Source organism: Rissa tridactyla, chromosome 7 (genome assembly GCF_028500815.1).
Source record: "Rissa tridactyla isolate bRisTri1 chromosome 7, bRisTri1.patW.cur.20221130, whole genome shotgun sequence".
Classification (NCBI taxonomy): Eukaryota; Metazoa; Chordata; class Aves; order Charadriiformes; family Laridae; genus Rissa; species Rissa tridactyla.
This window is the reverse complement of record NC_071472.1, coordinates 21,578,256-21,591,770: the sequence shown is the minus strand read 5'-3', so window position 1 is coordinate 21,591,770 and position 13,515 is coordinate 21,578,256. Positions and strand designations below refer to the sequence as shown.

Below are 13,515 nucleotides of genomic sequence, written 5' to 3'. Positions count from 1 at the left end.
AGAGAGTTGGGCTGTTACAAACCCAAAGAGGTTATGACATTTCGCTACAGATCTGGAGTGGATCACCACAGGTGATTTTGGTGAGGGTTCAAGCAACACCATGCTTCTTTGGCTAGTCAATTCAAGGCTAAAAAGGAGCATCAAAACTTCACATCTTTGTTAGAAATTAATGCCAAGAAATCCATGAGTCTCTTCCATGCCTCCCCTGAGAGTGATTATCTTTGGGGCCAGCATAACAGAAGCAGTCTTCCTCACCAGGTCAATGACCATAGCCTGACTTTCCCCTGGGGATCGGTGACCTCTGGTACATCCTTGCACACGTAGATGCAGACCACAGGTGGGATGATTCAGGAATAGCACAAAGGTAAAACCAAAAATAAATACTGGAGGGTGATATAGTTATGTAAGTCTTTTAGATCTTAATGTAGAACCTTCCTTGGCAAAACAGATGTAAATACAGTCAACAATAAGATATTTACTTACCAGACTACCTTATAGAACAAACTAAGGAACTGGCTGCTTTGTTTAGGTATTTGAATGTTTGTTTAGTTAATGGAAGCTCACATTTCCTCCCTTTACCTTCTTTGCCCAGGATACACATGTATATAGTTACCATATACAGGCTTCAAGAATATAACGTTCAGGTTTGTATTGGGGGAAAAATGGTAAAGGCAGGTACGGATGACAAAGCTGATTGCCTAGGGGTGAAGTAGCGACAGGTTTTGTAGCTGACGATGACCTGGATAGGAAACATCCTCTGTCTGACCTTATCTGCTAACTGCAAGTCATTCCCACTGCAAACAAGGATTTGCCCTGTCAGACTGTCAATACCGTCTCTCTCATCGTTATTACAAATTCCCCCCCTTTTCACTGTTTATGCGGGCTTTGGTGGGACTCTCACACCTCATTGTAAGAATGTAGCTGAATGCTGGGCTCTGTGTTTCCAACCCTAAACCCCAGCAGGCCTGGGGTGGGGGGTGAAGAGGAAGATGAAGTAATAGGTGTCAGCTGCCCCTGTTCCACCCATAAATAATGTTAGGAAGGTTGCTGTGGCAATGTTTTCAGTCACACATGGTTTCAAGCTTGGTAAGTTGAACCTTCTATCCATGTTGGTTTTTAGGAAATGTAAAAACTATGAGCTTCATCACAGACTGACTCTCTCTCAGCTCAGTGAGAGGGAAAAAAAGATCTTGTTAGAAGATGCTGTAGATTTTCTAATGGTAGAAGGGTCCTGGTTTTTCTGTTTATTGTTAACATACAAGTAATTCCATTTATATGGGAATTACAATAGAATAAAGCAAATGTAGTATCAGGGGAGAGTACGTGCAATACAGCTTTCCTCATTTCTGTGCACCAATATTATCATTTGGTGAAGAATGAAGTGTGGTTATTTCCTAAAAATACATGACAGTATTTATTTTATCATCCAGGTGACAGAGCAAAACAAATTAGTTTCACTTTTTCCATAGGCTTTCAAAACAGAAAGATGTGTATGTTTTCCTTTTTCCATCGTAGGCAAATCACTTTTTAGAAAGCTAAAGAACTAGGGACTCTTCATCCTTGGAAGCTAGCTAGAACCAGACTGACCCTCAACTTGGTGCCCTGACTTTACCCAAACGCACCACAGTGTTACATGATACTATTTCCAGAGGTGCTGGAACGCTATTCGTTCCCTGCAGCAAGTTCATTTGCTGTCAACAATTAGCTTTTCAGTGACAAAAACTGCTTTGAAATGAAAACAACTGCTTACCAAAAAGATACATTCTGAACACAGACTGGTAATGTGCAGGTGTGTGTGAGGACAGGAGTCACTTCTGTGCCATGTGAGGCAGGGATGCTTGCCACATACTAGCAGGTCAGCAAGCCAAAACCCAGGAAGCTTCAGCTTGAGTGGAAAAAAGGGCCAGTGATGGAATCCCTCAGCACACTGAAACCGGTTTTCTGAGTGGGACCGCAAAAAATGCTGTACTTTATTCCCAGTGCCTGTAAAACCTTACTCAGTAGAGAAAAATAAATCCTACTGCCAGACAAGCAAAAACAACTAGGAAAAAAGTTCACTTGACTTTCAGGTTCTTCCTTATATTTCTGTATTTCCCTTAGTGGAAACTATTTTTCATCTACAGCATAAAGAGAAAGCTGACACAAAGCAAACCTCCAAATAGGCTGTTCCACACACTGGGCAGAATTTTTAGCAGTTACCTCCTTGTTAATGCTACTTAGAAATATAAGCTTCAATATATTTCTAGCTATTGAATAAGATGTTACCAAATATATCAGAATATAATGTCCTTCTTGATGTTCAGCTGTAAGCTAAGAAAATGTAACTGTCAGAAATACATGAATGTTATTGCAAAATTTTTTAATTTAGTGAATGGGCTCAATTCTAACACAGAGATCTGAGATTACTTCTGGGTCTTATCTGATGATGAGTTTTTTGAATTTCATCTTCTCTTGGGAGGTATTTTTATATCTCAATTTTTGATCAAGTAAATGTATTTATGTGATTTATCTTCAAGATAGGGGGATGATAATTCTTTTCCATTGAAAATGTGCACCATAACCCTTTAAAATATTACGAATACTAGTATTATTCCCAGCCAGAAATCTACGAGCGCTCAAGCAGCCCAGTTTAGAAAAACAAAAACAAACAAAAAAAAAAAAACCCAAACAGAAACCTGCAAATTTAAGCATGTTTTTTATTTGCATAATCATGAACAAAATACACTCTTTCCTTCCTATATTACATAACATTTTTTGAGCAAAACCATGTGTTAGTGAACACGAGCTCTCCAACATATCAATTTGTTAGAATTCCATAAGGATATTTTTCTATTTTTTATAATACTTTGATTACATTCAAGATTCATCTTAAAGGTGTGGTGGTTCATCTCTCAGAGGAGGATTGAAGCAATAGGGTCTGAATAGATATTTCCTCAGAGATCTGCACAGGCTTCTCTGAAGATGGGATTAGAAAGTAATACCTTTCACTCTGTACACAGAATACAGAGCAAATGGACAATTAATCATATAGCGTCAATCAATGAAGGTCCCAGAATCTTTTTAAGGATGTTCATACAATAAAGTTATCAGGCTCCGTTGATTCCATGAAGGGCTGAATGGTTAAGTTTGCCCAACAGCAAGCCGTAGGAACCTCTTTGAGGTAGAGCGCTCTACAGGCCACTGGAAAAGATCAGAAAGAAGAGGAACGCATCAAATGATTAACATCCTGAAAGTGAACAGGAAGCAGCCTGACTACTTCAATAATTTTGTGACCAAAACTGCAACACTGTAGATTACAGAAGTCACTGGCCAGAAATAGTGGGTGACACAAAGAATTCCAGGAGGTTTAATTTTATACAACCACAACACCAGGAAAGTTTATATAATCTGTTAAAGCATTTCAGCTTTGATACACTGATTCTTCTTGGATTTCTTAGATGGAAAAGCAAGTGCTTTTCATTAGAGACTTCGCTAGAATGTAACCATTTAAACCAGAGCCCAAAGTCTTCAAAAGTTTAGCTTGTTCAGAGACCAATTAAATTTTTCTCTGCTACAAGATAGTGGCAGAATTGGGTTTCAATTTGTTTGAGATAAGTGTTTGGATAACTAAGCTGAGGCTATAAAGAAAATATTTCAGACCGAGGGAGGGTGCTGGAAGGAGGTGGAAAAGGCGTTTGCGCTGTCTGGCAGCTAATGTGGACTTCCAGTTCTTTGCACGCAGACCCCTTTGCCTCCATGACTGGACTGCTCATACTCCTCCTCTGTCATCTCCTGAAGGAGACTGCATCAAAATATCTAAAGGGAAAGATATAAATACTAATGGATTAACTTTATCAGTTCTTTATAGTTCGATATTCCAAACTAAACTACAGCTGGGTACTGACTGACAAAGATGACATTATTAGGTGTATTATGATACACCTCAATGCAGTAGAAAAATCCTATACAACAGAGTAACTGGTCTTGTGATGCTTTACATGGGAACAGGAGCTTCAGAAAGTGAGAATAAGTTTTACTATAACTATTCAAAACTCAAAACATGGTTTTAGGTTTGAAGGGTTCATATAATAAATCTTTGCAACCTTACTATTTTTAGATTAGTTTATTTGTTAATCTCAATGAAAAAAGTTTAATGTCTGTGAAAATTAAAAACAGATTTGCAGCTTCTAGTCCTGTGGCTTCCATAGCTTTTGATTTTAATTTGGTTTTAGTTTCTATCTGTGTTTTTAAGAAAGGTGAGGAAAAATGCTGTATTAAAAAACTTAGTGTTCCTAAGAAACGCTTTAGCTGGAGGAGAAGCTGTATTGATTTTTAGGGCTGGGTTTGGCAATTGAATTTTTCTGGAGCATAACGTTTTATTTACTGGTGGTTGATAAACTGCAGTGCCATCTGCCAGCTGGCTTCAGTTAAAGAAAGCTGATTGATAGACCCGGACATACATACGAAGAACAAAATTATAAAAACAGTAGAATCTTTTTTTCCCCCCTAGAATTAATCAGACTAGGTAATCCTTTGGTTTGAACAGGATCATTCCTATTATTTGCTGCCTGCATTATTCTACCTCCTATAGGTACCAATCATCGTTTCAGTTTCTGTCTACTGGGCTCTTAACATTCTATAAGAAAAAAATGCTTTGGACATACTATACAGTCTGTGAATGCTTATCATTATACAGCATAATTTAGACATTTATCCATGTGTCAACTGCAATTTCATTTCCACTGTATGAAGACGTCTGTGCTGAACAAAGTACTCCAGCGTTCAGGAATAAAAAGAATTACATTAAAATAATTTGTATGTTAAATGCAGAGGTAGAAAGCAAAAGCTTTTCCAAGGTTTTTATTTGGGGTTTCCAAAATAATCTAATGACTAATTCCTTCAGCTTTCTATACAGGACAATTAGTTTCAGATGTGGTTACTAGTAAACAAATAGCAGCTGCATCACTGTTTCATTTCTTCCTTTCTCTGCCTTACTGCTTGTCTGAATCTTGCCTTAACCTTTTTCTTACTGGCTACAGTCTGCAGGCAACTGCTTTTCACACCTATTAAACCTGTTTCTTGACTTGTGGTTTGAAACAGCTTGGTCTGTCAAAGGGAGATGCCCTCCTCAAAGGGTCAGAAGCCCAACTGCCCCCCCAGAGTTTTGCACTTCAGTTGATAAAGGACTGGCAGCAAGGCCAAGGAATCCTCTATCATACCGGTATTTCATAACCACGTTTTCTGTCATCAGTTGTATAACAAAGACTAAGAATGGCAGAATAGTAATTCCAATTTTCATTGGTATTAACAGTGAGACTCAGGGGAGACCTTATTGCTCCCTACAACTACCTGAAAGGAGGCTATAGAAAGGTGGGGGTCGGTCTCTTCTCCCAAGTAACAAGTGATAGGACAAGAGCAAATGGCCTGAAGTTATGCCAGGGGATTCAGATTGGATATTTGGAAAAATTTCTTCACCCAAAGGGTTATCGAACATTGGAACAGGCGACCCAGGGAAGTGGTGGAGTTGCCATCCCTGCAAGTATTTAAAAGACAGGTAGACATGGGGTTTAGGGACGTGGTTTAGTGGTGGACTTGGCAGCGTTAGGTTGATGGTTGGACTCGACTCGATGATCTTATAGGTCCCTTCCAACCTAGACAATTCTATGATTTAGAATTTAAATTAGGAGTAATTATCTGGAGGACCACAGATTTTGGTGAAAAACAATGCAAAATTAAACCGCTATTGTCAGAGTATCTTTATTAGATATACTTTTTTTTAATTCCGGGGGGCTCTGAATACAAACAGATTCATGAAGACTATAGAGTATATATTTAGTACAGTCCTTTCGTAATGTCTTGAATGTCTAGAACATACCAGATTAGACCACAGAAACTCCTTGTAATGTTCAGGACAAATCACCTTCTAAGAAGGCTACTATTTGCCTGTTAGGTGTAGCCAAAAAAACATTAGGGCATTAAATTCATGTATGTAGATAGTCTGCTGGCTGTCCACCAGCCAGACACATGGACACAAAGCATACAATATGGACAAACACATATGACAGGTTTGTGGCTTTAGAGGCCTCTCTTTTGACTACAGGCTCTCACCATTTTAATCACCATCAATGTTCTCTCCTAGGAAAGGGAAGCAGGAACTCTGTCATTGACCTTTGTGATTCTCTAATGTAGGCACAGAAGGGATCGCCTGTACAGTGCTATTGAAAGATCCTTGTACTGCATCACATTCTATTTAGAAAACAGGCAAACAAAAAACCCGTTCCTATTCATCAAGGTCTTGGAATGATTAATTTTGGCGTTCCATCCAGACAATACCAAACACAGCAGCAGGAGAGTAGGAAAGTGCAAATGACTCTGCTGTTTTTAGTGAATGCTATCAATCTAACTGGTCCCATACTTCAGAAAAGCAGACAAAGAGCTCTTAGTTGTTTACCTGCTTCATTTATCAAGGATATGCTGATCACAAGTTTCCTTAAAACTAGTTGGCAGCTAAAAAAACAAAAACAACAAAACTACGTCTGCACTAAACAAGCATAACCCACATGGAGGACGTGATGCCTGTTCAGCAGCTCCAGAATCTGCAAGAATAACAAATGATGTAGTTGCTGAGTGGGTCTTCTTTCCTTTTAGAAGCAACTATTAAATTAAGACAGTGCTAATTGTTACTGATTTTGGTACCTTCATCAATTAAAAAAACCCAACAAAACAGAGTTCTCAGCTTAATTCCCAGAGGAACACAGAACATCTACCAAAGGGCTCTATCATAACAAAACTAGCTTGCAGTGCAACACCTGCAACTTTATTTACATTGAAAGAGTTGGATTAAGGAGAAATTGGCAACATCACTTAATTCATGCCTGGCCGACTGTCCAATCACGGTTCAAAACTTGATGCCACAATGCAGCAAGATGAAGGAAACTGCTCATTAGTCAGTCTCTGCTCAGACTTATTATAATTGTCATTGAAAGATTTTCTTAAATAGGTCTGTGGCTCTCAAAAGAGTGGCTAGTATGTAGGTAGGGAGGCGCAGGTAGTAACTCCTGGGTAGACTGATACTAGTCAACTTTAACACAATTCAGCTTAAATTCTTCTTCATTGACTGGAATGCAGCTACCTGCTTTGGCCTGCCTCACCTCCGTCCTCACACAGTTGGAGACAATCCTACAGCCGCGCTCACCAGCTGGGTCTAGTCAGGACAGACTGATGTTATAGACCTTTTGCCAGTCACGTGAAGTTACTGTGGTCTGTAACAAGTTCACAGGTGATTCCCTGAGAACCCTTGATGGAAGGCAGTGTTCAGTGTACATCTCAAGATGCAGTATGTTAACCACTGAATTGCTGGTATTTAAAAGTGGGAATGATACCATGTTAAATACATCACATTTTAGACATACTATGATAGAACTATGTTATGGTTCAATTATGACAAAAATTTAATGCTAAGTAATATTCACCATTCTATTGTTGATCTTGACCAAGCTGAATGATCCAGAAAAATAGCTTTGCTAATGTAATATGCAGATGTAATGTAATAAAATAATGTAAAAAATCCACAAACATGACAAAGATGTCTAGCAACAATAGCATTTGGTCTTTCTTGCACAATCCAACCATTTGCTAGGATTATCTAATTTAAACAAACTACACTGTAGAAGCACCTTTTCTGTCAGAAAACAGAGCTGTGAGAGGGACCAAGGGATTTTAAGGAGTCAAAACTAATGTTTGAAATTTAAGATTTACTTGCTGAGCAGCGATAGAGCAATCTTTACTGAGAGCAGGATTGTTGGACCTTGGCTGTGATTCACTGGTGTTTCTATTTCATCTCACTCCTATGGATCCTTTTCTGTGTCTTACAACTTGCATAACCAATTTATAGCCAGCCCAAAGTTGGGTGGAAATGCTGGGGTAAACACTGCAGGGAAATGAAGTGTGCAATGGCAGAGTAAGATGATTCACTACCATTCAGCATCTCTGGATCACTTCTGCACAGCAAGGCTAAACTTTTTAATGTATATCTAAACGCACCTACTACATAAATTACAATGTAGAGGCACACTGCCTTAGGCTACATCCTTGAGTAGCTACAGTGCTGTCTGCTTGAAAGAGCTTCTAGCCCCAGCCCATGGTTGCAACACAGAACAGCAGAGGGGAATCCTCCCTCCCCAAGCCCACAGTTCATTCAGGCTTTTGCAAACATGCAGGTGTTATCTGGCTTTAGTGCATCCCAAACTATTCCAAGCAGGAAAAGAACAAATGCATGATTGGGAAGGAGAAAGCTTGTTTGAAGATTAAACTCTAATTAAGTTGCAGTTCTTCCACTGAACATTGATTGTACCACTTTCACTAATTTGGGCTCTGTCCACATAAACGTAACTCATAAACGGACAATACATGTTTTCAAATTAGTCTTCCCTGTTATGAATTTTGGTTTTATATAATATTTATCTTTCAAAGAGACTAAAGCTATAAAAATCCCTTCAAGGACTAATATTTCATTTCTTTTTATAGTTCTCTTATGTCTTTAAACGTTTAGATTCTTGGTACTGCAGGTTCCTTCCATAGGATACTCTAGGATTTGTACAGCTTTGTATGGCTAAAGACTTGAAATACTGAAGTCAGTTATCTTGCAACATGACTGAAAGATAAAAATAGGCATTTTATGGTATTTCAAGGAAAGGCACTTCAACAGAGGTTATGAAAGACTTAGCACAAACGTTTCATTCATGCTGATTGAGCCTTTATTTCTGTTTCTTTAAATCCCAATAATCCATTTCTTGTTCTGTTACTTTCCTTAGAAGTGACTCTGGAAAAAAAAAAAAAAAAAAAAAAAAACAAAACACCAACCCAAAACTATTTTATTCTGAAAAACTTTTTCTTAATAACTGGCATTATCAGAATTCTTCATATCCTGCTTCAGTTGCAATACTTAAGTTTTGACACTTCACATACTTAAATCATACAGAAATTACGAGGATTTTATCATCTAATAAAAACATTTTAAATGTACTGGGATAAGAAAGATGTCTTTTAGTAAAATACTGACAAAGCAAGTAATTTTGTATGTGTGGTTAACCAAATAAGAAAAGAGATTACATCCTGATTATGAGCATATTACAAAAATAAAATGAGCACTTGAAGATCTATTTTGTTTTCATCAACTTGATGCCCATGACGAATGATGAAAGTCCTGTCAACTTGAATGCCAGTGCTTCTAGAAAGTTACATTACCTTATCCCACCGGCACACTCAGACAAAACCAAACTGGTGCATTTTTTATTTTTTTCTTAATATTTTGAATACTGTCCACCAGTACATTCATGCAAACTTGTGTAATTTTGTTTGCAATTTGGCTGCTGTCTGTGCTAAGAATATTCTTTGATTGCAAATTTTGTAGGCTCATCAGGAAGAGCATAGAATTACGATATAGAATATATGGCATTAAAGACAAGGAGTCAGAACTTAACCTTGAAATTATAGCTTTGAATTACTCTGCTAGTCACAAAATTGCTGGCTCTGGACATTTAAGAGTTATACGTATGTGGTATAAACCAACCAAACTAACTGAATGACAGCCCTTGCTCAGACACAGGAGTTAGGCCAGTGGCATAATCACACAATGGAAACTCTAGACTGTTATTCCCTACAGGACTATTACTGTCGATCAAGTTTTATCAGCCCAACTTTGTTCAATTTACCCTTGCAGCCAAACAAGCTACGTATTTGTAGATATTTATAAGGATTAAAGGAGCAGAAGCAACATTCCAGTATTTTCCCTAGGCCACACCTTAAATTCCTGAACATTTCCATGAGATGGCTCAGGATTTGCATATGAGCGCCTACATTTAGGTGACTGCTGCTCTGGAAATAGAGATTTCACAGATGTTCATTTTGCCTCCTGTAAATATCTGAGTTTTAACAGCTCAGTGCCAAAGCCTACTTGATTTTGTTACCAACAAAATCATCAAGAAGTACAGTGAATGATAAAATTAGAATGCACTACTATTACTATCTAAGTAGTGCCTGAAAATCCCAATCTTGTGCAAAGTGTAATTCCTTTAAAAAAAAAAAAAAAAAACACCAAACCTACTTCCCTCCCTCCACCCCAGATTAACACAAGCAAGCTTGATAAACAGATAAACCTTTTCACTCTCCACAAAATATAAATACACTTTACTAGAACATGCAAATATCAATTTAATAGGTAGCTACTGTATAAACCAGCTTATTGCTAATGTGCTTATTTGTTACACCCTTTTTCCAGGACTAATGTTTTAGAATATTTCTTCTCAATCAACTTGAATTGGTATTTAAAAATGAAAAAATACTGGAAGTGCAAAGACAATTTGCAGACGGTCTGCAAGACATTAGTAATCATGTTGACTTCACAAATTTTGTGTCTGTGATGAAACCCTAAATTCTCAGTTGACCTAAGAGATCTTCCAAGGTAGAGAGAAATAAGTGGATTGTCAACAAGCCCATCATATATGAAGCTAAGGTCTGTAAAAATACAGCTTACTAGAAGATATTTCCAGTCCTTTAAACATGTTTTTTCTTGACAGCAAAAATTTCAAATTCAGAGATACCCTATAATTCATATATCTAATGTGGATTGAATGACTAATGGCAAACTTCAAGTGCTTTGAAGAAGGGGCTGTTGTCCTTTCTTGCATTTACACTGCCTCACGTAAAGGCATCCAAGTCACATACAGGTAGGGAAGAATAATATAATAATAACACGATACATAACACTATTACATATAATACTACCAATAATATGAGAGTAGCTCTAAACAACAATTAAAACTTACAATAATATAAGCCACACATAAATCAATTAAGGAAAATGATAATAGAAAAATATAAAAAGTTACAGAGGAAGGCTTCTGCATTTTAGTTAATTAGTAGCATTTCTGAAATTAAGTAACTGTTTCTCAGTACAATGTGTGTGGAACAAATCTGTTCAAAAAAAGGCATCACACAAAGTCTGAACAGTGAAACAGAGCCTTTGGAATCAATTTGAGGTGTTCCTTTGTTAGCAAAAGATCTCTTTGGGAAAAAAATGTTGGACCTTTATGAAAAAATTAACAGAAGTTAAACTGTTGGAAGAAGGCTAAAAGGAGGAGTCAAATACCTAAAGCTTGAATAGAAAAGAAAAAAAAATAAAAGGTTGGAGAAGTTAGTAATCTGCAAAAGCAGATTATCACGTTTTTTCGGGAAAAATCTTTGTCTAGTGTACACAGTCATAACTTCATTAACTTCAGGTGCATTTTCATAGTACGTAGTAGTCAATAATCTGCTCACTAAGTTTTGTGAAGGCCAAGTCCAATGGGTTTCAAAACGCTGTTAGGAAAAACATCCTGCTTTCAGGCAGCTTACAGTAAGATTGCTTATTGAAAGCATCCTTCAAGGTGAGGCGGCTGAGCCTGGAAAGAAAATTGGTTGAGAACTATAACCATATGCCATACAACATTTCAAGAGACTGCAAACCCTTTTGTGACAGTTTAACTGTACAGCACAACTAGTGTCTTATCTGAATTCTAGCGTGGCCTAAAAATGCTAAGAAATACCTTTCGTTTTCATCTGAACATCACACTGCTTGCTGTGTTCTTTAATCATCTAATTAAAGAGAGTACCTAACATTTTTTGATTTTCTAATTCACTTTGAACAAATGCACTAATTGCTGAGGAAAACACACTTGATCTCTGTGTACAGTATGTGAGAAAACCTTGCACCAATGCTCAAAGGAGAGAAGCAATTAATTTAAGCTTCAAGATAGTATCACTGTATTGATTCAATAAGGCAAAAATATTTGTGACACTTTAAATAAGATATTAAAATGGAAACCTTTAGCAATATTTGGATCATTTTTTAGAAATGCTTAATGCTACTAAAGTAAGAAATCGGTGTTATGGTTGTATAATTGATGTATTACATTTACAGTTTCAATAATACCAAACTGTTACGGCTGTGTTTTCAACAAAAATAATTCCAATCTGACAAATTCTTAAAGAAAATAATGAAGTTCTATAACCAGGTAATTATAAAGGTTTCTATTAAAGATGTTGACATTTCATAGCCTAGCAACTGTTTCTGCAAATGCAGTGGCAACTTCACTTTGGAGCAGGGTCAGTCAGATCCCCCTACAATTTACCCATCCTCATTTTGTTAAACAACGTACTACTGGCAGCACAGACTCCCTGTCAACGAGCTCGTCTTAAAAAGTATGCATGACCTGGGATTCTCAGGACCTTGATCATTCCCCCATCTGTCAAATACATCAAAATACAGGTTTTCCTTCTTCTCATACGATCTGTTCATTCCTCTCATCTAGCCAATGTATTAATTTTCTGCTCACCTAATCATAGCACACCTATGAATCATGTAGGAATGACACGCTCTTGACAGCCTACCGACACGTGTACTGTACCTTGTATACCACAGTGGTTCTGTCACCTAACATTACTAACAGCATCCATCTCATCTTCTTATTTTGTACAATGAGATGTGCTCTGTGAATGTAATATTCTGCTCTAACCACTTTGAGATAAATTACCAGCGTAGCGCATTTCACACATGACTCCCATTATATCCCACAGATACAGTATAAGCTGCTCCCTAGCAACTGCAGCAAAAAAACGTACCCCTTTAGGTATTTTTCTCAGCTAAAGATACCAACTTGCTATTTTATGAACTTCATACATAAAACAATCTTGGCTACTGTCAGCTCAAGTTATTCTGACTAATGGTCCTTAAGATGCATTTTTAGCCCTTTGCCTAGTTTGGGTTCTGATACTGAAGCTTCCCTCTTGCAAACCTCCCACCTCAATAATTTTAGCACCAAGGAAAAAAAAATTATTTTTCTAAACCAAGAAATATCTTCCCAATAATGCCTAACCATTTATACAAGAATTTTAAATCATGTCATGAGCTAGAAATCCATTTTATATGGGAAACGAAAATCCTAGCATGCTGGCAAGAGTGGAGACGCTGGATTTATTTTGTGGAACACCAGAAAGAGTCTTTTGGTTGGACTTCATCAACATACTGAATCGGATTGCACATATTTTCAAAGGACTACAAGCTTTTAAGTAGACTACTGCTTCCTATGTTACCCCAAATCTATTTAAAGGAACTTAGTTAATATCTGGGGAAAGCCAGAAATTACAACTCCCTGTTTAAAAACACTAGCCTCATGCTTACATCACACCTAGTGAATAAGAAGATGTGGCTGTTGTGAGATTGGTATTCGTTTAACACACACTAAAATATTTTTAAAGGAAATAACTAATAATAACAGCTAATTAACATACATGAACAGAACCTTCCACCAAACAGCATCAAAATTTAGGAATTTCCCCCCTCTGCCAGGGGAAAGGGTGTGACCGCAGGCAGTAACTTCCCCATAGAAGTAAAGTCAAGCCTTCAAGTGGGATGTTATCCAGGCTGGTTGGGTTAATGCATTTAGTCGACGGCTAGTTTGGTATTGTTATTGTACTGCTGTGTATTGGTGAATCAAA

General features: G+C 37.4%; 1 protein-coding gene across 9 annotated transcripts in view; it reads right to left on the bottom strand.

Annotated features, from left to right (window-relative positions):
* B3GALT1 (beta-1,3-galactosyltransferase 1) overlaps nt 1–13,515 on the bottom strand; it is a 214,697-nt gene that overhangs the window by 184,810 nt on the left and 16,372 nt on the right. Inside the window, exons 2-3 of one of the 9 annotated variants that reach the window (XR_008467609.1) lie at nt 3,640–3,795; nt 2,677–3,180 (exon numbers count right to left, since the gene is read on the bottom strand). The exons of 7 other annotated variants lie outside the window; for them this stretch is intronic. The gene's annotated coding sequence lies outside the window, so the exon portion shown is untranslated. Of the gene's footprint in view, nt 1–2,676; nt 3,181–3,639; nt 3,796–13,515 lie in introns of those variants that run through there. One more of the 9 variants, XR_008467613.1, reaches the window with a different exon arrangement.